A 27,480-nucleotide genomic window follows, 5' to 3' on the forward strand; every position below is an offset into this window, starting at 1 on the left:
ATAGTGACACATGTAATGTAATTTGGCGAATGTACTACAATGTATCCCGTATTGTACCGAATTGTACTTGAAATGAAAAGCAAGGAAATGTATCGAACGGAACTGCCGTCAGCAGCCAAATGTAGTGTGTGGGATTGCTGACCGCAGCTAAATGTACTGAACTGCTTTTGAATGTACTGTACAAATTTTTATATGAATAAAGTACATTTTGAAATTTAACAAAATTCAGACCAATACAGTAACAAGTCTGGTTTATATCATTGAAATCAGTGAAATGGATACTAGATGTGGACAGTGCACGGCTCTGAGCTCTGTGTCTGCTCTCATTGTGTTAATGCTTCCTGTATGGGTGGGTGGGGTGGCTTGACCCATCCACCTCCATGGCACGAACCTGGTATTGCAGTACTTCCAGGAACGGTGCAGTGGCTCTAGGCCTTTTGGCTAAGAGCATTGGCGCAGAGTGATCCTTGAATGCGCCCAAGGTGACCTCTGGCGTTTGTGATTTGACAAAGAATTGGAACGATTGGCTACGAATTTCAAAAAAAAACTAAAACACGTTTGCTCACGAGCAGAAACCGCACTGATCCAAAATGTTTACCTTAAGCTTCAAATCACACCGAGAGAGAATAAAAACCCGAAGTAAAGTTGTACCGAAGAATTGGACACGTCACTGTAAACCCAGCCCACACAAAGCTCAAGCTCATTTACATACCCACAATGTTCTTCATAATACTTAGCAAGAAACTAAAATAAACTTCAGGTTTAACTGATTTTCACGGACACTGAAGTTTCCAGTTACATTCCCTCGCGCTGTATTGATTTGTGGTAATATATCTTTTCTAGAAGTTAGTTCTAGCGGCTCAGCCCAACGTTAAAGAGGCAAGCCGTCGCTTGTGAGCGAGGAGCTGCGCGGGAATAATCAGTACCCTCTGGTTTCTCTTCAGATCGTACAAATCTTTCGCCTTTTACTAAAGATTTCCGTGGAGAGTAACATTCAGAGTTTTAATTAATTTTTCGAGGCTCTGCTTTAGTGGGGCTGTCTTATTGTTCAAAAACAGACTGATCTTTGCGTTATGCAGTAGGTGTGGCTTTGTACTGGTTGCGATGACTGCTGATGATTTGGCTATTGGTTCTACTTGTTGTAGTTGTGAATGTCGTAATAAAGCACTTGTTTGTGGGAGTTAACTTGCCCACCTGGGGGTCGCCAGCTTTCAGAAGAATCTTAAAACTCCAGATTCCGAACTAAATCTTGGAGCGTGGGAGGATGCCTGTGCGTGGATTGTTTTCACGTGTAGTGGTCTTTGTACACCAGCCACCAGACAGGCTTGACAGAGCTAAACATAAGAAATAGGAGTAGGTAATATGGCTCTTCTTCTGCTCCGCTATTCAATAAGATCATGGCTGATCTGATCATGGACTCAGCTCCACTTCCCCGCCCGCTCCCCTTATCGCTCAAGAAACTGTCTATTTCTGTCTTAAATTTATTCAATGTTCAAATTTCAACAGTTCTCCGAGGCAGCAAATTCCAGATTTATAAGCCTCTGAGAGAAGAAATTCCTTCTCATCTCTGGCGGCCCCTTATTCTAAGATTATGCCCTCTAGTTCTAGTCTCCCCCATCAGTGGAAACATCCTCTCTGCATCCACCTTGTCAAGCCCCCTCATAATTTTATACGTTTCAATACCATTACCTCTCATTCATCTGAATTCCAATGAGTAGAGGTCCAACCTACTCAACCTTTCCTCATAAGTCAACCCCCTCATCTCTGGAACCTTCTCTGAACTGCCTCCAAAGCAAGTATATCCTTTCGTAAATATGGAAACCAAAACTGCACGCAGTATTCCAGGTGTGGTCTCACCAATACTCTGTATAACTGTAGCGCAGTTCTAATCAACGGGTGGGAAACTGAAAGCTTTCTGATCAGATCTGGAGTCAGGCAAGGCTGTCCTCTCTCGTCTGTCTTGTTTGTGTGTTGTATCGAGCCCTTTGCCGGGTCCATTAGGAAGGATGCGGGCATTAGAGGGGTGACGATCCCAGGCAGCGGAGGCGCTCAGGTTAAGACCTCTCTGTATGTGGATGATGTGGCCATCTTTTGCTCGGATCCGCAGTCGGTCCGCAGATTGCTCACAATCTGCAACCAGTTTGAACTGGCCTTGGGAGCGAAGGTCAATCGCAGCAAAAGTGAGGCCATGTTCTTTGGCAACTGACCGATCCTTTATCCCCTTCACCGTTAAGCCAGATTACCTGAAGGTGTTGGGAATATGGTTCGGAGCGGACGGGGCATGCGCCAAAAACCTGGAAGAGCGTGTCGTCAAAGTGATGCAAAAACTGGGATGGTGGAAGCTGCGCTTCCTCTCCATGGCAGGAAAGAACCTGGTCATCAGGAGTGAGGTGCTCTCGGGTTTGCTGCATGTGGCACAGGTCTGGCCCATCTCTCGCTCCTGTGCCACGGCAGTCACCCGGGCCGTCTTCCACTTTGTCTGGAGGTCCAAAATGGAGCGTGTCCGCAGAGATACAATGTACAAATCTCTGGACAGTGGAAGAAAGGATGTTCCGAACGTGGCCCTCATCCTGATGGCCACCTTTGTGTGCGGCTGCATCAAGCTGTGCACAGACCCCCAGTACACAAACACCAAGTGTCACTACGTGCTGAGTTTCTACCTGTCCCCATTGTTGCCTGTCCACCTGTCCTTCGTGGAAAAGTTTTTCACAAAAAACCCCTTTGACCACAAGGCCATAAAACAGTGGTCAGCACGTAACATCCTGGACGCCCTACGAAAGAAGCCGAGGGTGGACCCTGTCGGGTGGTTCGCTGAGCGGACTGTCGAACTCGTTTGGCAGAACGTCTTATCGCCAGAGCTTTCACACAAGCACCAAGACGTAGCTTGGTTGGCGGTGAGGAGGGCCCTACCCGTCAGAGCGTTCATGCACAGCCGACGTCTCAGCAACACGGCACAGTGCCCCCGAGTCGACTGCAGGGCGGACGAGACTGTCACCCATCTCCTTCAGAATTGCGTCTTCGCAAGGCAGGTTTGGAAAGAGATGCAGTAGTTTCTGTCGAGGTTCATCCCAAGCAGCTCCGGAACACAAGTCTCTGTGCTCTACGGACTGTTCCCAGGGACACACACTGAGACAGACATCCCTGCTGCTGGAGGGTCATCAACTCAGTCAAAGACGCTCTTTGGTCTTGCCGAAACTTGCTGGTCTTCCAGAGCAAGGAGATGTCCATGTCTGTGTGTTGCAGACTGGTGCAATCCAAGATCCAGGACAACGTGCTGAGGGACGCACTTAAAATTGGTGCAGCTGCCGCAAAGGCACGGTGGGGAAGGGCCACAGTTTAAAGCCCTTCTGCCACGATAAACCCGGGGGCAGGAATCTGTTCAAAACTCCCCTCGGGCCGTACTTGTAACTTCTTTTTTGTGTACATGGAGCACCATCATCTATAAACACCTATGTAGTGCCATGTACAATGCAAGGTCTGTTTCATAATGCACGTTGAAAAGAAAATATGTAAATGTACCATCAGCCATTCCGTGTCCTGTATAGTGACACATGTAATGTAATTTGTCGAATGTACTACAATGTATCCCGTATTGTACCGAATTGTACTTGAAATGAAAAGCAAGGAAATGTATCGAATGGAACTGCTGTCAGCACCCAAATATAGTGTATGGGATTGCTGACCGCAGCTAAATGTACTGAACTGCTTTTGAATGTACTGTACAAATTTTTATATGAATAAAGTATATTTTGAAAGAAAAAAAAAGACCAGTATGCCAGCCCAGGTGAAGTAGACTTTTACATTGAAAATCTATGTTTGCAGGAACCGGCCACTGGACAGGTCTCCAACGTAAAGGACAGTTTATTTGAAATGTAAATGTTTTGAACTGTAACCTGTAACTTAAACATAGATTTAAAAATTGCATCTATTAACGTGCGTAGCGTAAAATCCACTACACGATGTGTTTCCACCTTGGGCTACCTCGCCAAGGTCAAAGCAGACCTGCTGTTCTTGCAGGAGTGCAGGCTGCTGCACTTCAGCAGTTACCGGCAGTGATCATGATGGTGGGCCCATGGACCATCCATATGGTCAGGAGGCAACGACTGCTGGTCTTCCGGCCTAGGCATTCTGCTGTGGGGAGGCCACTTCACCATCACTGAAGTTAAGGAGGTGGTGGGCATCCGCCTCCTCGTAGCAGATGTAATGTACAAAAATTAGCGTGTATGTCTCGCCTCTCAGAAGCGAGTGGCTGGCCCTCTTCCAGCAGCTCACACTGCTGCTGGCGACGACCAGGCCGGTCATTCTGGGTGGTGACTTCAACTGCATCATCGATGCGGCTGGACGATCCAGCAGAGCCGACAGCAAACTGGACGCCACGTCCAAACTCCTGATGGATGCTGTAAAAGACGCCAAGCTGTGCGACATCTTCAGCAACCCTGCAGACGGAGCACCGCGCAGATACACCTGGCCGAGACCAGACGGGTCCGTCCGTTCTAGAATAGACTTCCTGTTTGTGTCCCACACGCTCAAGGTCAGATCCACCGATGTCACACTGGTGTTCTTCTCTGACCACTGCCTCCTACTGGCCGACTTTTGCCCACAGGAAAACCAGAAAGTTGGCAGAGGGATATGGAAGCTGAACGTGAAACTGTTGACTCCGGAAAATGTGGAGGAACTCAAGAGGGATTACAAAGGTTGGAGAACCGTAAAACCCCTCTGCGATTCCCCGATGCACTGGTGGGAAACAATCAAGACAAACATCAAGAGGTTTTTCATCCGCAATGGTGTTCAGGAGGCGAGAGGGAGACAGAGGGAATTGTCCCAACTCCAGAAGAGCATGCAAAACCTGCTCCTGTTGCAGTCGATGGGAGTCGATGTCGCGGAGGAACTCGAAGAGGTGAAAGGCCAGAAAGTCTTGCTCTTTGTCTCAGAGTCCTCCAAAATCATTTCCGCTCCAGAGTCCGCTCCATCGAGCAGGATGAGACATGTTCGCGCTTCTTCTTCCAAAAGGTACACAGGGGGAGCTCTGTGATCACCAGCCTAAAGGGAGAAGACGGTTCTGTGACGTTTTCGCAGCCTGACATGCTGAGGATCAGCAAATCCTTTTATGCCAGGCTGTACGACGTCAAGCCCACAGACCACACGGCCTCCCAGTCGTTCCTGTCGTCTATCACGGAGGTCCTAAACGACAGCGAGCAGGAGAGTCTGGACCACCCGCTAACTCTGGATGAGATGACAAAGGCCGTCTGGTCCCTTGCAACGAGTAAAACTCCCAGAAGCGATGGCTTACCGGTCGAGTTGTATTCGGCTCTGTGGGACTGGATGGGCCCAGACCTGCTGGAAGTGTACGAGGGTATGCTTCTGGCTGGCAGTATGTCAGAATCGATGAGGAAAGGCATCATCACCCTCATCTACAAGCAGAAGGGGGAGAGGGAGGAAATCAAAAACTGGCGGCCCATTTTACTGCTCAATGTGGACTACAAGATCCTGGCAAAGGTCATCGCCAACAGGCGCAAGTTTGCTCTTGAGCTGGTGATTCACATGGACCAGACCTGCGCTGTCCCTGGCAGGAAGATCTCTGATAGCCTGGTGCTACTCAGGGATACGATCGCCTACGTGCAGGACAGTGGGGTGGACACCTGCTTAATCAGCTTAGAACAGGAGAAGGCCTTTGACAGGATATCGCACACGTACCTGATGGACGTGCTCTCCAAAATGGGGTTTGGGGCGGGTATCCGCAATTGGATCCAACTGCTCTACAGAGACATCAGTAGCGCAGTTCTAATCAGCGGGTGGGAAACTGAAAGCTTTACGATCAGATCTGGAGTCAGGCAAGGCTGACCTCTCTCGTCTCTTGTTTGTGTGTTGTATCGAGCCCTTTGCCGGGTCCATCAGGAAGGATGCAGGCATTAGAGGGGTGACGATCCCAGGCAGCAGAGGCGCTCAGGTCAAGACCTCCCTGTACATGGATGACATAGCCATCTTTTGCTCGGATCCGCAGTCGGTCCGCAGATTGCTCACAATCTGCGACCAGTTTGAACTGGCCTCGGGAGTGAAGGTCAATTGCAGCAAAAGTGAGGCCATGTTCTTTGGCAACTGGGCCGACCAATCCTTTATTCCCTTCACCATTAAGCCAGATTACCTGAAGGTGTTGGGAATATGGTTCGGAGCGGACGGGGCATGCGCCAAAAACTTGGAATAGCATATCGCCAAAGTGAAGCAAAAACTGGAATGGTGGAAGCTGTGCTTCCTCTCCATGGCAGGAAAGAACCTGGTCATCAGGAGTGAGCTACTCTCGGGGTTGCTACACGTGGCACAGGTCTGGCCCATCCCTCGCTCCTGTGCCGCGGCAGTCACCCGGGCCGTCTTCCACTTTGTCTGGAGGTCCAAAATGGACTGTGTCCGCAGAGACACAATGTACAAATCTCTGGACAGTGGTGGAAAGGATGTTCCGAACGTGGCCCTCATCCTGAGGGCCACCTTTGTGTGCGGTTGCATCAAGCTGTGCACAGACCCCCGGTACACAAACACCAAGTGTCACTACGTGCTGTGGTTCTACCTGTCCCCTTTGTTGCGAAGAATGGGCCTGTCCACGCTGCCGCAAAATGCCCGCACCAGTTGGACCATGCCTGTCCACCTGTCCTTCGTGGAAAATTTTTCACAAAAAACCCATTTGACCACAAAGCCATAAAACAGTGGTCAGCACGTAAGGTCCTGGACGCCCTACGAAAGAAGGAGAGGGTGGATCCTGTCGGGTGGTTCCCTGAGCGGACTGTCGAACTCGTTTGGCAGAACATCTCATCGCCAGAGCTTTCACACAAGCACCAAGACGTAGCTTGGTTGGCAGTGAGGAGGGCCCTACCCGTCAGAGCGTTCATGCACAGCCGACGTCTCAGCAACACGGCATGGTGCCCCCGAGTCGGCTGCGGGTGGACAAGACTGTCACCCATCTCCTTCAGGATTGTGCCTTTGCAAGGCAGGTCTGGAAAGAGATGCAGTGGTTGCTGTCGAGGTTCATCCCAAGCAGCTCCATAACACAGGACTCTGTGCTCTACGGGCTGTTCCCAGGGACACGCACCGAGACAGACATCACCTGCTGCTGGAGGGCCATCAATTCGGTCAAAGACGCTCTTTGGTCTTGCCAAAACTTGCTGGTCTTCCAGAGCAAGGAGACGTCCACATCTGCGTGTTGCAGACTGACGCAAACCAAGATCCAGGACTACGTGCTGAGGGACGCACTAAAAATTGGTGCAGCCGCCGCAAAGGCACAGTGGGGAAGGGCCACCATTTAAAGCCCTTCTGCCACGGTAAACCCTGGGGCAGGAATCAGTTCAAAACTCCCCTCGGGCCGTACTTGGAACTTCTTTTTTGTGTACATGGAGCACCATGATCTGTAAACACCTATGTCGTGCCATGTACAATGCAAGGTCTGTTTCGTAATGCACGTTGAAAAGAAAAAAAAAATTAAATGTACCGTCACCCATTCCGTGTACTGTATAGTGACACATGTAATGTAATTTGGCGAATGTACTACAATGTATCCCGTATTGTACCGAATTGTACTTGAAATGAAAAGCAAGGAAATGTATCGAACGGAACTGCCGTCAGCAGCCAAATGTAGTGTGTGGGATTGCTGACCGCAGCTAAATGTACTGAACTGCTTTTGAATGTACTGTACAAATTTTTATATGAATAAAGTACATTTTGAAATTTAACAAAATTCAGACCAATACAGTAACAAGTCTGGTTTATATCATTGAAATCAGTGAAATGGATACTAGACGTGGACAGTGCACGGCTCTGAGCTCTGTGTCTGCTCTCATTGTGTTAATGCTTCCTGTATGGGTGGGTGGGGTGGCTTGACCCATCCACCTCCATGGCACGAACCTGGTATTGCAGTACTTCCAGGAACGGTGCAGTGGCTCTTGGCCTTTTGGCTAAGAGCATTGGCGCAGAGTGATCCTTGAATGCGCCCAAGGTGACCTCTGGCGTTTGTGATTTGACAAAGAATTGGAACGATTGGCTACGAATTTAAAAAAAAAACTAAAACACGTTTGCTCACGAGCAGAAACCGCACTGATCCAAAATGTTTACCTTAAGCTTCAAATCACACCGAGAGAGAATAAAAACCCGAAGTAAAGTTGTACCGAAGAATTGGACACGTCACTGTAAACCCAGCCCACACAAAGCTCAAGCTCATTTACATACCCACAATGTTCTTCATAATACTTAGCAAGAAACTAAAATAAACTTCAGGTTTAACTGATTTTCACGGACACTGAAGTTTCCAGTTACTTTCCCTCGCGCTGTATTGATTTGTGGTAATATATCTTTTCTAGAAGTTAGTTCTAGCGGCTCAGCCCAACGTTAAAGAGGCAAGCGTCGCTTGTGGGCGAGGAGCTGCGCGGGAATAATCAGTACCCTCTGGTTTCTCTTCAGATCGTATAAATCTTTCGCCTTTTACTAAAGATTTCCGTGGAGAGTAACATTCAGAGTTTTAATTAATTTTTCCAGGCTCTGCTTTAGTGGGGCTGTCTTATTGTTCAAAAACAGACTGATCTTTGCGTTATGTAGTAGGTGTGGCTTTGTACTGGTTGCGATGACTGCTGATGATTTGGCTATTGGTTCTACTTGTTGTAGTTGTGAATGTCGTAGTAAAGCACTTGTTTGTGGGAGTTAACTTGCCCACCTGGGGGTCGCCAGCTTTCAGAAGAATCTTAAAACTCCAGATTCCGAACTAAATCTTGGAGCGTGGGAGGATGCCTGTGCGTGGATTGTTTTCACGTGTAGTGGTCTTTGTACACCAGCCACCAGACAGGCTTGACAGAGCTAAACATAAGAAATAGGAGTAGGTAATATGGCTCTTCTTCTGCTCCGCTATTCAATAAGATCATGGCTGATCTGATCATGGACTCAGCTCCACTTCCCCGCCCGCTCCCCTTATCACTCAAGAAACTGTCTATTTCTGTCTTAAATTTATTCAATGTTCAAATTTCAACAGTTCTCCGAGGCAGCAAATTCCACATTTATAAGCCTCTGAGAGAAGAAATTCCTTCTCATCTCTGGCGGCCCCTTATTCTAAGATTATGCCCTCTAGTTCTAGTCTCCCCCATCAGTGGAAACATCCTCTCTGCATCCACCTTGTCAAGCCCCCTCATAATTTTATACGTTTCAATACCATTACCTCTCATTCATCTGAATTCCAATGAGTAGAGGTCCAACCTACTCAACCTTTCCTCATAAGTCAACCCCCTCATCTCTGGAACCTTCTCTGAACTGCCTCCAAAGCAAGTATATCCTTTCGTAAATATGGAAACCAAAACTGCACGCAGTATTCCAGGTGTGGTCTCACCAATACTCTGTATAACTGTAGCGCAGTTCTAATCAACGGGTGGGAAACTGAAAGCTTTCTGATCAGATCTGGAGTCAGGCAAGGCTGTCCTCTCTCGTCTGTCTTGTTTGTGTGTTGTATCGAGCCCTTTGCCGGGTCCATTAGGAAGGATGCGGGCATTAGAGGGGTGACGATCCCAGGCAGCGGAGGCGCTCAGGTTAAGACCTCTCTGTATGTGGATGATGTGGCCATCTTTTGCTCGGATCCGCAGTCGGTCCGCAGATTGCTCACAATCTGCAACCAGTTTGAACTGGCCTTGGGAGCGAAGGTCAATCGCAGCAAAAGTGAGGCCATGTTCTTTGGCAACTGACCGATCCTTTATCCCCTTCACCGTTAAGCCAGATTACCTGAAGGTGTTGGGAAAATGGTTGGGAGCGGACGGGGCATGCGCCAAAAACCTGGAAGAGCGTATCGTCAAAGTGATGCAAAAACTGGGATGGTGGAAGCTGCGCTTCCTCTCCATGGCAGGAAAGAACCTGGTCATCAGGAGTGAGGTGCTCTCGGGTTTGCTGCATGTGGCACAGGTCTGGCCCATCTCTCGCTCCTGTGCCACGGCAGTCACCCGGGCCGTCTTCCACTTTGTCTGGAGGTCCAAAATGGAGCGTGTCCGCAGAGATACAATGTACAAATCTCTGGACAGTGGAAGAAAGGATGTTCCGAACGTGGCCCTCATCCTGATGGCCACCTTTGTGTGCGGCTGCATCAAGCTGTGCACAGACCCCCAGTACGCAAACACCAAGTGTCACTACGTGCTGAGTTTCTACCTGTCCCCATTGTTGCCTGTCCACCTGTCCTTCGTGGAAAAGTTTTTCACAAAAAACCCCTTTGACCACAAGGCCATAAAACAGTGGTCAGCACGTAACATCCTGGACGCCCTACGAAAGAAGCCGAGGGTGGACCCTGTCGGGTGGTTCGCTGAGCGGACTGTCGAACTCGTTTGGCAGAACGTCTTATCGCCAGAGCTTTCACACAAGCACCAAGACGTAGCTTGGTTGGCGGTGAGGAGGGCCCTACCCGTCAGAGCGTTCATGCACAGCCGGCGTCTCAGCAACACGGCACAGTGCCCCCGAGTCGATTGCAGGGCGGACGAGACTGTCACCCATCTCCTTCAGGATTGCGCCTTCGCAAGGCAGGTTTGGAAAGAGATGCAATATTTTCTGTCGAGGTTCATCCCAAGCAGCTCCGGAACACAAGTCTCTGTGCTCTACGGACTGTTCCCAGGGACACACACTGAGACAGACATCCCTGCTGCTGGAGGGTCATCAACTCAGTCAAAGACGCTCTTTGGTCTTGCCGAAACTTGCTGGTCTTCCAGAGCAAGGAGATGTCCATGTCTGCGTGTTGCAGACTGGTGCAATCCAAGATCCAGGACTACGTGCTGAGGGACTTAAAATTGGTGCAGCTGCCGCAAAGGCACGGTGGGGAAGGGCCACAGTTTAAAGCCCTTCTGCCACGATAAACCCGGGGGCAGGAATTTGTTCAAAACTCCCCTCGGGCCGTACTTGTAACTTCTTTTTTGTGTACATGGAGCACCATCATCTATAAACACCTATGTAGTGCCATGTACAATGCAAGGTCTGTTTCATAATGCACGTTGAAAAGAAAATATGTAAATGTACCATCAGCCATTCCGTGTCCTGTATAGTGACACATGTAATGTAATTTGTCGAATGTACTACAATGTATCCCGTATTGTACCGAATTGTACTTGAAATGAAAAGCAAGGAAATGTATCGAATGGAACTGCTGTCAGCACCCAAATGTAGTGTATGGGATTGCTGACCGCAGCTAAATGTACTGAACTGCTTTTGAATGTACTGTACAAATTTTTATATGAATAAAGTATATTTTGAAATTAAAAAAAAGACCAGTATGCCAGCCCAGGTGAAGTAGACTTTTACATTGAAAATCTGTTTGCAGGAACCGGCCACTGGACAGGTCTCCAACGTAAAGGACAGTTTATTTGAAATGTAAATGTTTTGAACTGTAACCTGTAACTTAAACATAGATTTAAAAATTGCATCTATTAACGTGCGTAGCGTAAAATCCACTACACGATGTGTTTCCACCTTGGGCTACCTCGCCAAGGTCAAAGCAGACCTGCTGTTCTTGCAGGAGTGCAGGCTGCTGCACTTCAGCAGTTACCGGCAGTGGTCACGATGGTGGGCCCATGGACTATCCATATGGTCAGGAGGCAACGACTGCTGGTCTTCCGGCCTAGGCATTCTGCTGTGGGGAGGCCACTTCACCATCACTGAAGTTAAGGAGGTGGTGGGCATCCGCCTCCTCGTAGCAGATGTAATGTACAAAAATTAACGTGTATGTCTCGCCTCTCAGAAGCGAGTGGCTGGCCCTCTTCCAGCAGCTCACACTGCTGCTGGCGACGACCAGGCCGGTCATTCTGGGTGGTGACTTCAACTGCATCATCGATGCGGCTGGACGATCCAGCAGAGCCGACAGCAAACTGGACGCCACGTCCAAACTCCTGATGGATGCTGTAAAAGACGCCAAGCTGTGCGACATCTTCAGCAACCCTGCAGACGGAGCACCGCGCAGATACACCTGGCCGAGACCAGACGGGTCCGTCCGTTCTAGAATAGACTTCCTGTTTGTGTCCCACACGCTCAAGGTCAGATCCACCGATGTCACATGGTGTTCTTCTCTGACCACTGCCTCCTACTGGCCGACTTTTGCCCACAGGAAAACCAGAAAGTTGGCAGAGGGATATGGAAGCTGAACGTGAAACTGTTGACTCCGGAAAATGTGGAGGAACTCAAGAGGGATTACAAAGGTTGGAGAACCGTAAAACCCCTCTGCGATTCCCCGATGCACTGGTGGGAAACAATCAAGACAAACATCAAGAGGTTTTTCATCCGCAATGGTGTTCAGGAGGCGAGAGGGAGACAGAGGGAATTGTCCCAACTCCAGAAGAGCATGCAAAACCTGCTCCTGTTGCAGTCGATGGGAGTCGATGTCGCGGAGGAACTCGAAGAGGTGAAAGGCCAGAAAGTCTTGCTCTTTGTCTCAGAGTCCTCCAAAATCATTTCCGCTCCAGAGTCCGCTCCATCGAGCAGGATGAGACATGTTCGCGCTTCTTCTTCCAAAAGGTACACAGGGGGAGCTCTGTGATCACCAGCCTAAAGGGAGAAGACGGTTCTGTGACGTTTTCGCAGCCTGACATGCTGAGGATCAGCAAATCCTTCTATGCCAGGCTGTACTACGTCAAGCCCACAGGCCACACGGCCTCCCAGTCGTTCCTGTCGTCTATCACGGAGGTCCTAAACGACAGCGAGCAGGAGAGTCTGGACCACCCGCTAACTCTGGATGAGATGACAAAGGCCGTCTGGTCCCTTGCAACGAGTAAAACTCCCAGAAGCGATGGCTTACCGGTCGAGTTGTATTCGGCTCTGTGGGACTGGATGGGCCCAGACCTGCTGGAAGTGTACGAGGGTATGCTTCTGGCTGGCAGTATGTCAGAATGGATGAGGAAAGGCATCATCACCCTCATCTACAAGCAGAAGGGGGAGAGGGAGGAAATCAAAAACTGGCGGCCCATTTTACTGCTCAATGTGGACTACAAGATCCTGGCAAAGGTCATCGCCAACAGGCGCAAGTTTGCTCTTGAGCTGGTGATTCACATGGACCAGACCTGCGCTGTCCCTGGCAGGAAGATCTCTGATAGCCTGGTGCTACTCAGGGATACGATCGCCTACGTGCAGGACAGTGGGGTGGACACCTGCTTAATCAGCTTAGAACAGGAGAAGGCCTTTGACAGGATATCGCACACGTACCTGATGGACGTGCTCTCCAAAATGGGGTTTGGGGCGGGTATCCGCAATTGGATCCAACTGCTCTACAGAGACATCAGTAGCGCAGTTCTAATCAGCGGGTGGGAAACTGAAAGCTTTACGATCAGATCTGGAGTCAGGCAAGGCTGTCCTCTCTCGTCTGTCTTGTTTGTGTGTTGTATCGAGCCCTTTGCCGGGTCCATCAGGAAGGATGCAGGCATTAGAGGGGTGACGATCCCAGGCAGCAGAGGCGCTCAGGTCAAGACCTCCCTGTACATGGATGACGTAGCCATCTTTTGCTCGGATCCGCAGTCGGTCCGCAGATTGCTCACAATCTGCGACCAGTTTGAACTGGCCTCGGGAGTGAAGGTCAATTGCAGCAAAAGTGAGGCCATGTTCTTTGGCAACTGGGCCGACCGATCCTTTATTCCCTTCACCATTAAGCCAGATTACCTGAAGGTGTTGGGAATATGGTTCGGAGCGGACGGGGCATGTGCCAAAAACTTGGAATAGCGTATCGCCAAAGTGAAGCAAAAACTGGAATGGTGGAAGCTGTGCTTCCTCTCCATGGCAGGAAAGAACCTGGTCATCAGGAGTGAGCTACTCTCAGGGTTGCTACACGTGGCACAGGTCTGGCCCATCCCTCGCTCCTGTGCCGCGGCAGTCACCCGGGCCGTCTTCCACTTTGTCTGGAGGTCCAAAATGGACTGTGTCCGCAGAGACACAATGTACAAATCTCTGGACAGTGGTGGAAAGGATGTTCCGAACGGGCCACCTTTGTGTGCGGTTGCATCAAGCTGTGCACAGACCCCCGGTACACAAACACCAAGTGTCACTACGTGCTGTGGTTCTACCTGTCCCCTTTGTTGCGAAGAATGGGCCTGTCCACGCTGCCGCAAAATGCCCGCACCAGTTGGACCATGCCTGTCCACCTGTCCTTCGTGGAAAATTTTTCACAAAAACCCATTTGACCACAAAGCCATAAAACAGTGGTCAGCACGTAAGGTCCTGGACGCCCTACGAAAGAAGGAGAGGGTGGATCCTGTCGGGTGGTTCCCTGAGCAGACTGTCGAACTCGTTTGGCAGAACATCTCATCGCCAGAGCTTTCACACAAGCACCAAGACGTAGCTTGGTTGGCAGTGAGGAGGGCCCTACCCGTCAGAGCGTTCATGCACAGCCGACGTCTCAGCAACACGGCATGGTGCCCCCGAGTCGGCTGCGGGTGGACAAGACTGTCACCCATCTCCTTCAGGATTGTGCCTTTGCAAGGCAGGTCTGGAAAGAGATGCAGTGGTTGCTGTCGAGGTTCATCCCAAGCAGCTCCATAACACAGGACTCTGTGCTCTACGGGCTGTTCCCAGGGACACGCACCGAGACAGACATCACCTGCTGCTGGAGGGCCATCAATTCGGTCAAAGACGCTCTTTGGTCTTGCCAAAACTTGCTGGTCTTCCAGAGCAAGGAGACGTCCACATCTGCGTGTTGCAGACTGACGCAAACCAAGATCCAGGACTACGTGCTGAGGGACGCACTAAAAATTGGTGCAGCCGCCGCAAAGGCACAGTGGGGAAGGGCCACCATTTAAAGCCCTTCTGCCACGGTAAACCCTGGGGCAGGAATCAGTTCAAAACTCCCCTCGGGCCGTACTTGGAACTTCTTTTTTGTGTACATGGAGCACCATGATCTGTAAACACCTATGTCGTGCCATGTACAATGCAAGGTCTGTTTCTTAATGCATGTTGGAAACAAATGTATCTGTACCCTTACTGTGTACCGTATGGTGACACATGTAATGTAACTTGATGAACGTACCACAATGTATCCTGGATATTAAGAATCGTACCTTGAAATGTAAAGTAAAGTAATGTACAAAGACTCACCGGTGGGGAAAGACCAATCTTACAATACACAGCGGGCCAGGGGAGGGCGCCAGAGAACCGCGCTGGCCCGAGGCAGCTGCAGTGACCCAGCGGTGGGGAAAGAGCCCGAGGGTGTGTTGAGTCTTTACCAGCAGATGGCGCCAGGGAGCCTCACCTGCCACAAGTGCAGTAACCCAGAGGCAGTGAAAGGCCCTGAGGGCGGATCAACCCTTATAGGGCCTGGGCTGTGCGGAGAGAGAACAATGAATGGAGGGAACATTGGGCGAGTTCCGTTGCTCCATTTGGATTCTGCTCATCCTGTTTTACTCTGTGTGCTCTGTGTAGGTGCTACTTTACTCCCGAATGCGGAAAGACAAACATCTGTCCTGGAGGCTGGATTTTATCCCTTGGCTCATAGACATCCAGAGTGATCCCATCATGGTCCCGGCAGAGTTTTCTCCTGGTTTCCCGAATCCAATATGTGGCGGAAGCATAGGGTCCAGTTACCGCCCGATATTGGGATCCTGCCTTGGGTGGGGGCGGGGCGGGGAATCTGGCGGTGAAATCACTGCAGCAATGACATGGGCAATCTGCATTTCATTTCTGAAACTTTCTGACCACAGCACTGTCTGAGGAAGTTGGTTCCTCACACACTGAAGCCTCACATTCACACACTCTTCGGATTGTTCTTACTGTGTGAAATACAACACAGAACCATCCGGCCTGATGGTCCTGAGGACAGGAGGCCCACGGAGAGCACAGCCCAGGCCCAGTGGGAGGAGGTTGGCCTTGGCAGTGAGTGTCACCTTCAGCTCCACCCGGAGTCTGCTCCAAGTGTTGCTCACTCTCTGGGTGAAGAAGAACTTCCTGAGATTAGTCCTACGTTTATCATCTCCCAGTGTTACCCCGTGTCCCAGAGTCCTTCTCTCACAATTTAACTTAAAGCGATGTTTCGAAGTCCCGCTTTTCCACCCACAAAGATAGATCAGAGTATTTTCTAAATGGTGGGAAGCTAGGAAGTGTGGAGGAGGAAGGGGTTTTAAGTGCCCAGGCACACAAATCACTGAATGCCGGTAGACAAGGAAAAAAGAATCAAACAGGATAAAGGAATGTTGTCCTTTATCTCGAGGCATTTGGAATACAATGGGCAGGATGTTTTGCTTGTGTTGTATGGAGCCCTAGTTAGACTCCATCTAGAGTACTGAGTTCTGGATAGCACAACTCAGGAAAGAGGGGGTGCAGGGCAGATTCACCAGACTAATACCCGGGGCTCAGAGGGTTAATTTAAGAGGACAGATTTCACAAACCTGGCCTATATTACCTTGAGTATAGAAGGTTAATGGTGAACTGATTGAGTTTTTTTAATGTTAGGATAAGTTGATAGAGTAGATAGAGAGAAACCATTTCCTCTGGTCCAGAAGAAGGGTGCATAACCTTAAAGTTAGGTGCTGTGTTGAAAAACACTTCTTCACACAACGGTAGTGCAAATATGGAATACTCTTCTTCAGGCTGTGGGTCAGCCTTTGAGACTGAGATTGACAAATATTTGTTGGGTAAGGGTATCGATGGGAAGGATGCAGATGTGGAGAATATTTCCGCTTTGGATGGTGCCAGCTCCAGCTCGCGGTGTTGTGCTGATTATTCGACTGTCCTGATGACAGGAGGCCCGTGGAAAGAACAGCCCAGGCCCCAGTGGGAGGTGGTTGTTCTTGGCAGTGAGTGTCACCTCCAGCTCCACACGAAGTCCGCTCCAAATGTTGCTCACTCTCTGGGTGGAGAAGAATTCCTGAGATTGGTCCTAAGTTTATCATCTCCCAGTGTTACCCCGTGTCCCAGAGTCCTTCTCTCACAATTTAACTTAAAGTGATGTTTCGAAGTTCCGCTTTTCCACCTGCATAACAATCTTTTTCCGAGCTCCTTCCAGCTTCTCCTTTTCAGTTTGTGAAACCCATGTTTCCCCAGTCTATCTCAAACCTCAGTCCTTTGACACCAGCATCAGCCTTTGCCACTTCCCCGCACTGCCTCCAGTGCCTGGAGGTCTCCCCAGTGTTTTGCAGATAACGAGCTGTCCAGAAAATGGCCAGGACCAAGCAGACATCCCTCTAAACCTCTGGAGGCAAATCTCCTCGCAAGCAGCAACCTGCCGAGTGGTGAGAGAACCCCAGGAGCGGGGGATAGAGGAGTATAAACAGGGACAGCGAATGACAATTGTGCTCCCACTGTGAGGAGCCAGTGTCTCAGAGACTGTGAACAAACTCTGTCCCAGTGTGAGGAGCCAGTGTCTCAGAGACTGGGTGTTACTGTGGACAGAGAGTGTCCCAGTGTGAGGAGCCAGTGTCTCAGAGACTGGGTGAGGCTGTGGATACACAGTGTCTAAATGTGAGCAACCAGTGTCTCAGAGACTGGGTGAGACTGTGGATACACAGTGTCCCAGTGTGAGGAGCCAGTGTCTCAGAGACTGAATGAGTATGTGGACACGCTCTGTCCCAGTGTGAGGAGCCAGTGTCTCAGAGACTGAATGAGACTGTGGACACGCTCTGTCCCAGTGTGAGGAGCCAGTGTCTCAGAGACTGGGTGAGACTGTGGACACACAGTGTCCCAGTGTGAGGAGCCAGTGTCTCAGAGACTGAATGAGACTGTGGACACGCTCTGTCCCAGTGTGAGGAGCCAGTGTCTCAGAGACTGAATGAGACTGTTGACACACAGTGTCCAAATGTGAGGAACCAGTGTCTCAGAGACTGGGTGAGACTGTGGATACACAGTGTCCCAGTGTGAGGAGCCAGTGTCTCAGAGACTGAATGAGACTGTGGACACGCTCTGTCCCAGTGTGAGGAGCCAGTGTCTCAGAGACTGAATGAGACTGTGGACACGCTCTGTCCCAGTGTGAGGAGCCAGTGTCTCAGAGACTGGGTGAGACTGTGGACACACTCTGTCCCAGTGTGAGGAGCCAGTGTCTCAGAGACTGAATGAGACTGTGGACACACAGTGTCCCAGTGTGAGGAGCAAGTGTCTCAGAGACTGGGTGAGACTGTGGACACACAGTGTCCCAGTGTGAGGAGCCAGTGTCTCAGAGACTGGAAGCAGGAAGTGTTCCTGGAACCAGTCTGAAGTCCTGCTGTGAAATTAAATCTGGACCAGGCCTGGCTCGAATCACCTTCCCTCTCCATTAGTGCAGAACTGCCAGCAACAAAGATCTGAAATCTTTATCAAGGAACATTTTAATCCTAATTCCAATTTCATCTTCTCCAGTAATACATCATTGAGAGTCGGGAATAAGGAATGTTATAATCTTTCACACAAACATCCTTCCATTAAGCAAACGCCAAAGATGTGAATTAAATTTGAGCTGACAGGTTGTGTTTCCCATTCTGTGAAGGAGTGGCCTGCTCTATCCTCAGACACTCCGGAGCTGCCACCGTCCCATGTTTTAGAATCAAACAGAACCCATTGTCTCACCGGTTACATCAGTTGTCGCCACGGTCCACATGAAGGAAGTCCAAGGGACTGCCCCGTGTCGCCCCGCACTGTACAGAGGGGACATGTTGTGCTGGGATTGGTAAGCTCCATCCCTCTTGCTTTATTATCTCATAAATTCAGCGTCAGTTCTTTATATTATCGGCCCACACCACGGAAAATACTCCTGACCCTGCAAATGGGGCACTAAATCCGCCTGAGAGAGACAACAATGGGGCTGGTGTGGGGCATGAAACCATGTTGTACTGGGAGGCTCTCTGAGTCTGTGTCTAAGGCCCATGTGCTGCCTTTGGCCGATACTACAATGGGGCTGGTGTGGGGAGTGAAACCATGGTGCATTGGGAAACTCTCTGAGTGTGTGTCTGAGGCCATTGTACTGCCTTTGGCCGACACTACAATGCCATCCCAGCACAGTGTTAGAGTTTGAATATTACACCCCGGGAGATGCTGGGTAGATTCAGATTATTGCAGAATATAACTGGAGCCAGTAAACTCAGAAAGCCCACCAGTGGGTGAAAGCCCTTTGCTCCGGGGTGTAAAAATAAACATTTCCTGCTGAAATCACTGGCCATGGTGGGGAGAGGCTCGGCTTTGCTCAGAGTGGCCGGAGATCAGTGAATTCGGTGAAGAGAGTCTCAGAGCAATTGATCCTGGTGCTGAATTTCCACCAAGCGACACCAGACCTCAAGGTCCCATTCAACTGTGGACAGACTCCAAGAGCTGTTCTCATGTGCTCTGATTCTCTGGGACTATCCCTTTGTGTATAATGGTCTGTCGGGAATGTTTCCTCTCTTTAAAGAGCCGTGATAGAATCCTTCAGTGCTTTGCACTCCCTCCGTGGTCTGTGGGGATCTGCAGACGGATCCTCTGCTAGGGTCCAATTCGTTGTCTCACGGGAGCAGTCACACCAGCAAGGCATCACTCACAGTTTTACTCCTGTGCCCTCAGCCCCACAGGTTTAACTCTATGATCAGTAAGTTCTGGAATCTAATCCTTTTTAATCAGTAATATTTCTCTATTTGGAGTTCCAGCTCCGACTCACTCCCCTAGTTTACCAGGAGTTCACTGATCAGGTGTCCCTTCATTTCTTTGCAAAGGTTGTTATTTTCCCATCCTGTGATCCCGGGTCAGCAGCAGAAGTCACGGTACATGGTTATTAAGGAACAGACACCAGATTAGAAAGTGTGTCATTCTATATCCGCCCTTCTGTCTGTTTCCTCTGCCTCACCCAGCTGTTAGAGCGGGGCGTATTTGCACTTCCAGGGGCACAGCCGTTGGTCAGTTTTACCCTCCTGCCCATAACACAATTATTCTCAGACCATTCATCAAGTTCCCTCCAAACTCACCGGGTGTCTGGCATTACAATGTGGTACATTACACACAATAATGCCTTGTTATTATCTCATGTGTGTCCTTAATGTGGACCGTTACAACCCAGAATAGACGGCAGTTATACCTGATCTGGGCGGCTGGGATTGCTGTTTATATTTGTTAACATTGCACTGGTACACCGTGGCTGCAGTGTGTACCAAATACAAGATGCAGTAACTTGCCATGGCTTCCATCACCTAGACCTGGGCTGGGCAATTATATGGGCTGAAGAGCCACTTAACAAGTTTTGTTGAGCTGTTGAGGGCTGCCCACCAATGTTGGTCCTGAGGTGCGTGGCCGCACGGTCAGCAACAATCGCGCGGTCCCGTGCAGGCCCCTCCCCACCTGTCGCTGGAAGAGACACTGCGCATGTGCGGCAGCCTAGTATTCGATCAGCAAATTTAAAGGGACCGTATGCGGAAAAAAATTAGAGGGAACATTTGATCAACATGAACATTGCATGAACATTGCATAAACATAAATCAGATAGTAGTCAGATGCTATCTTACATACACAACATGAATTCGATACAGCCTAGAAATGAATCAAAGATAAAAGTTGAAAATGTTGTGGTATCTTCTGGTCTCTGTAAATCAGTGCTGTGAAATAGAACAGTAGCCTCTTTAGAGCCTGTATCAGCTTCAATTCCCCATTTCACTCATCCTTATGTCCCTCTGCAAAGATTACTAATGCCGGCCCAATTGGTGACAGATGAGAACTCCCCTGCCGTCATACTCTGGATACAGGGAGAGGAAAGATGCAGCGCCAGTCACTTTCTTCGGTAAAAGATCTGTGGAGATGAGCAGCCATGACTCTAAAATGGATAGGGCATATTCTAGTACGCAGTGCATTCTGGGTACGTACGTCCGCCATTGGGGCCCAGACTCACGGAACGGATCCTTTTAATCGGTCCAGGGAGAATCGATTTTGCGAATTATTAATTTGAATGAAGTAATACTATGGTTTTTCCTTGGCTGCAGTTCGGGACTGTCTCTGACCCATGCGAAGTGAAAGTGGATAGACGAATGTGCAGCTCGAGCTCCGGCTCACGTTCTATTTCTGACCCATCCAGCGGGCCGGATAGAATGACATGGCGGGCCAGATATGGTCCACGGGCTGTATTTTGGCCACCACTGCTCTACACTGTCCCTCAAACACTCTCAAGTCACGTACAGCTTGGCTTACATACAGAGTAAACCATATGTAAACTACCAGCAAACACTCCCAAGTCAGGTACAGTACGTGTTAGATACGTTTCAGATACAGGGTAAAGTTCGCTCGACCCAGTTACATCAAAAACTTCCAGGGCAGCTAGACAGGGTTAGATACAGAGTAAATCTCACTGTATAGTCGTTCATCAAACAGAACGAACTCAGATACAGCATGAGGCCGAAGCAACCTGCCGCTCCTCTGACACCATCCAATGAATCACACAATGTACAGCATGGTATGAATACAGGACAGAAATCCCTGTACATGTAAGGATCACGCACTCCCAGGTGAGGTATGAGCTAACTTTACAAACCATTCCCTGCCGGAATCATTGGCCATGGAAGGGAGAGGCTCGGCTTTGCTCAGAGTGGCCGGAGATCAGCGAATTCGGGGAAGAGAGTCTCAGAGCAATTGATCCTGGCGCTGAATTTCCACCAATCGACACTGGATCTCAAGATCCCATTCAGCTGTGGACAAACTCCAAGAGCTGTTCCCATGTGTTCTGAATCTCTGGGACTATCCCTTTGTGTTTAATGGTTTATCTGGAATATTTCCTCTCTTTAAAGAGCCGTGATAGAATCCTTCAGTACCTTGCACTCCTTACATGGTCTGTGGGGATCTACAGCCGGATCCTCTGCTGGGATCTAATGCGGAGTCTCACGGGAGCCGTCACAGCCATCAAGGCCTCACTCACAGTTTTACTCCCGCGTCCTTAGCCCCACGGGTTTAACTCTATGAATAGGAAGTTCTGGAATCTAACCCTTTTTAATCATTAGTATTTCTCTATTTGGATTTCCAGCTCCGACTCACTCCCCTAATTTACCAGGAGTTCACTGATCAGGTGTCCCTTCATTTCATTGCGATGGTTGTTATTTTCCCCATCTTGTGATCCCCGGGTATGCAGCAGAGGTCGCGGTACATGGTTATAATGGAATGGACAGCAGATTGGAAAGTCTTTCATTCTATATCCGCTCTTCTGTCTGTTTCTTCTGCCACACACAGCTGTAAGAGCGGGGTGTATTTGCATTTCTAGGAGCACAGCCAGTGGTCAGTCTTACCCTCCTGCCCATAACACAATTATTCTCAGACCATTCATCAAGTTCCCTTCAAATTCTCCGGGTCTCTGGCATTATAATGTGGTACATTACACACAACAATGCCTTGTTATTATATTATGTGTGTCCTTAATGTGAACCATTACAACCCCCTGCCGCCGCCCGCTCTCCCCCTGCCGCTGTCGTGGCTCAGCGCGAGGCTCGGCGGCTTAGCTCTCTCTCCCCCTGCCCAAACGCTTCTGCTGCTTCTCGCCCCGCCGCTTCTCTCCCATCCCGTCCCTTCTCTCCCCATGCATGACAGAACACGTCCGGGTTGCTGTCAGCAGCTGACCTCCCGTGGTCCGGAAAATTATATGGTCCGGCACTAGTCAGGTCCCAAGGATGCTGGGCCAGAGACGTCCAACTGTTTAACATTTGGTCCTCTCATCCATTGATATATATTGTGAATAGCTGAGACCCAAGCACCAATCCTTGTGGTACACCACCAGTTACAGCCTGCTAATCTGAAAATGAACCTTTTATTCCTACTCTCTGTTTTCTGTCCATTAACCAATCCTCAATTCATGCTAGTATATTGCCCCCAATCCCTTGAGCCCTAACTTTGTTCAATAACCTCATGTGGCACCTTATCGTATGCCTTCTGAAAATCTAAATACGCCGCATCCACTGGTTCCTACTTATCTGTTCTGCTAGTTACAACCTCAAAAAACTCTTAACAGATTTCTCAAACATAATTTCCTTTTCATAAAGCCGTGTTGATTCTGCCTAATCTTAATATTCACTAAGTGCCTATTACCACATCCTTAATAATAGAATTCAGCATTTTCCCTACTGCTGATGTCAGGCTAACTGCTCTATAGTTCCCCGTTTTCTCTCTCCCTCCTTTCTTAAATAGCCCAGTTACATTTGCTACCTTCCAAACCATGGGAACCGTTCTAGAATCTATGGAATTTTGGAACATGACAACCAATGCATCCACTATTTCTCGCTACCCTTTTCAATACTCTAGGATGTAGGGCATCAGGTCCAAATGATTTATCGGTTTTCAGTCCCATTATTTTCGCCAATACCATTTTTTTACTAATACTAATTTCTTTTAGTTCCTCATTCTCGCTAGACCCTGGGTTCTCCAATTTCTTTGCACCTTCTTCCATGAAGACAGACACAAAGTATGCGGTTAATTTCTCTGCCATTTCCTTGTTCCCCATTATAATTTCTCCTGTCTCAGCCTGTAGAGGACCCACATTTATTTTTGCTAATCTTTTCCTTTTTACATACCTATAGAAGCTTTTGCAGTCTCTTATTTTGTCTCTTGATAGTTTACTCTCTTATTCTAGTTGCCTTTTTTTTCCTCAATTTCCTGATCCTCCTTTGCTGAATTCTAAAATCTTTCCATGCTTACTGCTCTTTTTGGCATCATTATAAGCATCTTACTTTCATCTAATACTATCTTTAGCTTCTCTTGTTGGCCACGATTGGACCACTATGCCTGTGGGGTTTTTTGTGCCTTAAATGAATGTATGTTTGTTGTAAATTATGAATAAATTTTTAAAATGCTAGCCATTCCTTTTCTACCATCATACCTTTTAATGTAGTTTCTCAATCTACCTTAGCCAACTCTCCCCTCATACCTACATAGTTTCCTTTGTTTAGATTTAAGATCATAGTTTTGATTTAAGTAAATCACTTTCAAACTTAATGCAAAATTCTATCATGTTATGGCCACTCTTCCCCAAGGGCCACTTTCCTACAAGATTATTAAGTAACTCTTTCTTATTGAACAATACTAGATCTAAAATAGCCTGTTCCCTAGTTGGTTCCTCAACATATTGATCTAGAAAACCATCTTGTATACCTTCCATGAATTCATCCTCCACACTATTACTGCAAGTTTGGTTTTCCCAGTCTATATGCAGATGAAAGTCCCCCATGATTACTGTATTACCTTTGTTACAAGCACCATTAATTTCCTGATTTATACTGTGCCCTACATTACCACTATAAACAACGCCCCCCCCCCAATGTTTTCTGCCCCTTGCTCTTTCTTAGCTCGACCCAAACTGATCCTACTTCTTGATTTTCCGAGCTAAGATCCTTTCCCTCTGCTGTCTTTAGCCCATCCTTTATCAGGGTTGCGCCTCCTCCTTTTTCATTTTGCCATTTCTTCTAAAAGTTCGGTATTCTGGAATATTTAGTTCCCAACCATGGTCACGTTGCAACCATGTCTCCATAATGGCTATTAGATCAAACCTATTAATTTCTATCTGTGCTATTAATTCATCTATTTTATTGTGAATATTTCATGCATTCAGGTATAGTGCCTTTAGCTTAGACTTTCTTCTATTTTTCCTTGATGTCTCCTCAGTCAGTAATGCCCTATTACCTTTGTTACTCTCTCTGTCCCTTCCTGACCCATTCTGCTTATTTTTACCCAAAATTCTGCTCTGCTCTGGAGTCTTGACATCTCTCTTCTCTTGTTGCCTTTTCTCTGTATCTAAACCGTGCTGTACTTTCCTGGATCTCCCCACCCTGCCTTAATTATTTTAAAGCCCTGTTTACTGCCCTAGTTATTCGATTCGCCAGGACACTGGTTCCTGCCCAGTTCAAGTGGAGCCCATCACAAGGAAAGAGCTCCCTCTTTGCCCAGTGCTGGTGCCAGTGCGCGTAAAGCAAAATACCTGCCTCCCACATAACCATTTGAGCCACACATTTAACATTCTAATCTGCTTATCCCTGTAACAATTGGTGTGTGGCTCAGGTAACAATCCAGAGATTATTACCTTTGAGGTTCAGCTTTTTCATTTGGACCCCAACTCCTCCATCTCTTTCAGCAGAAATTCATTCCTAGTCCTACCTACGTCGTTGGTTCCTACATGGTCGACAACAACTGGATCCTACCCTTCCCATTCCAAGTTCTGACCCTGATCTGTCCCTGGGCGGGGGCAGAGTGTGCTGTCTCTGTGGAGTGCAGTATGTTCAGTGTCTGACCCTGAGCTGCCCCAGGGAGGGGGCAGTGTGTAAGGTCCCTGTGGGATGAGTGAGTTCAGTGTCTGACCCGGAGTTGCCCACATTTCTCATGCTCTCGGGGGCAGTCACTCTCCGCACAGTCAGAGTTAGTTGGAGGGACAGCATCATCTACTGGACACCGGCGGTATTTCAAGGAACATCATGTCCGGCTCCATCCCAGAGAAATCCAAAACCAACCCGCAGATTCAATTCATTTTATTATCAATGTTAACAAAGTTTAGCTCCATTTGTTGCAACTTCCAGTATTTGAAGAAATCCCTTTAAAAAGATTTAAGTATGGATGCAAACACAATCAGCATTATTTTTATCTGACCCTTTTCCCATTGATTAAATGGTCAAATATCCAGAATATTAAACTCCAGCCTAGTTATAGAGGTCATCAATATCAACAGAAAGAAACTCCAACTGTCAGAATGGACACGATTCAGTCTGGGATAACAGCAGAATCCAAACCCTGCAATCACTTGTGAATTCGCTGGTGTCTTAGCAGGTAGGATGACCGAACGTATTCTTTCCCACACACGGAGCAGGTGAACGGCTTCTCCCGAGAGTGAACTCACTGATATACCATCAAATGGGATGACCGAGCGAATCCCTCCCCACACACAGAGCAGGTGATCGGGCTCTTCCCAGAATGAACTTGCTGGTGAGTTAGAAGGTTGGAATAACAAGTGAATCCCTCCCCACACACAGGGCAGGTGTACGGTCTCAACCTGGTGTGAATTCGCTGGTGTGTCAACATGTCGCTTGACCGAGTGAATCGATCCCCACACACGGAGCAGATCAACAGCCTCTTCACAGTGTGACTGCGTTGATGTTTTTCCAGTTCAGACGGGGATCTGAATCTCTTCCCACAGTCCCGCGGTTTCTTCATGGTATGGTTGTCCTTGTGTCGCTCCAGGTTGATCAGTTGAAGCCTCATCCACACACAGAACACGTGTATGGTTTCTCCCCGCTGTGAATGGCGAGATATTTTTTTCAGGCTGTGTAACTGGTTAAAGCTCTTTCCACAGGCAGTGCACTGGAACACTCTCACTCGGGTGTGTGTGTGTCTTGGTGCTTTTCCAGTCACACTGATGTTTGAAATCTGTTCCCACAGACAGAACAGACAAACATTTCTCCTTCCAACATTCAAAGGTCGATGATATTCAGGTCCTGAGGAATCGAGTGACTGTTAGATTTTGACGTGATGTTTGGTTCGAGTTTCCCATCTGCAAATCCTGCCCTTCTGATACCCTGGAAAAGGAGTTTACAAAAATCATTACTGTAAGTACAGGACAGAAATTCAGAACAATTCTAGATTTCATGGAACATTCTTGCCTCCCGTGTTCCTCCAAATCCCCATCCCATACACTCTCCATCCTCCCTGTCCTGAAATTCAAACACAAACACATCGAATATCTGAAGACAGCTTATCCTCCGCACCCAGTTTTCACCAACAACTCTGGCTGGGTTCAGTTCTACACTCACTGGTTCCCCTCCCTCTCCTCCCCTGAAGGTGCTGACTCTGGCTGGATTCAGTTCTACACTCACTGGTTCCCCTCCCTCTCCTCCCCTGAAGGTGCTGACTCTGGCTGGGTTCAGTTCTACATTCATTGGTGCCCCTCCCTCTCCTCCCCTGAAGGTGCTGACTCTGGCTGGGTTCACTGGGACCCTGAAGCCCTGCCCACACATTGCTCTTTTGCAAAGATGGCCACACATGGGTGCTACAGCTCCATGAATCTCGATGGCAGCGCACAAACCTGTAGCTTTCTTTTATTAATAATAATAACTTTTATTTATATAGCACCTTTAATTTAGTACAATGTCCCAAGGTGTTTCACAACAGTGTTACAAGACGAATTAGCCCAACATCTGTTGCAGGACATTTGGAAAAGCATAATTCAGTCAAGCAGAGTCAGCATGGTTTTTGAAAGGGAAATCATGTTTGACTCATTTTCTGGAGTTCTTTGAGGATGTAATGGGCAGGGTGGAAAAAGGGGGAACCAGTGAATGTGGTGTATTTGGATTTCTGGAAGGCATTCGATAAGGTGCCGCATAAAAGGTTACTGCACAAGATGAAAGTTCACGGGTTGAGGATATTATATTACCATGGATAGAGGATTGGTTAACTAATAGAAAACAGAGAGTCGGGATAAATGGATCAATTTCCAGTTAACAAACATTAACTAGTGCAGTGCCGCAGGGATTGGTGCTGGGGCCTCAACTATTTACAATCTATACTAATGATTTGGATGAAGGGACGGAGTGTAATGTAACCAAGTTTGCTGATGATAAAAAGATGGGTGGAAAAGCAAGTTGT

At 48.4% G+C, this 27,480-nt stretch overlaps 1 protein-coding gene and 2 non-coding genes across 8 annotated transcripts in view; 2 read left to right on the forward strand and 1 right to left on the reverse strand.

Moving 5' to 3' along the window:
* The first annotated feature begins 924 nt into the window (after positions 1–924).
* On the forward strand, positions 925–1,038 carry LOC139274439 (U5 spliceosomal RNA). The gene has a single exon (XR_011595497.1). It is a non-coding gene; the product is annotated as a U5 spliceosomal RNA (small nuclear RNA).
* Positions 1,039–8,419: 7,381 nt separating this feature from the next.
* On the forward strand, positions 8,420–8,533 carry LOC139274461 (U5 spliceosomal RNA). Its single transcript, XR_011595519.1, has one exon. It is a non-coding gene; the product is annotated as a U5 spliceosomal RNA (small nuclear RNA).
* A 16,872-nt stretch (positions 8,534–25,405) lies between these two features.
* The window catches only part of LOC139273780 (zinc finger protein 664-like), a 92,024-nt gene continuing 89,949 nt past the window's right edge, over positions 25,406–27,480 (reverse strand). For all 6 annotated transcript variants that reach the window (XR_011595349.1, XR_011595346.1, XR_011595345.1 and 3 more), the window contains one exon: positions 25,406–26,414. The gene's annotated coding sequence lies outside the window, so the exon portion shown is untranslated. The remainder of the gene's footprint in view (positions 26,415–27,480) is intronic.

This window comes from Pristiophorus japonicus, chromosome 9 (assembly GCF_044704955.1).
Source record: "Pristiophorus japonicus isolate sPriJap1 chromosome 9, sPriJap1.hap1, whole genome shotgun sequence".
NCBI classification, from domain to species: domain Eukaryota; kingdom Metazoa; phylum Chordata; class Chondrichthyes; family Pristiophoridae; genus Pristiophorus; species Pristiophorus japonicus.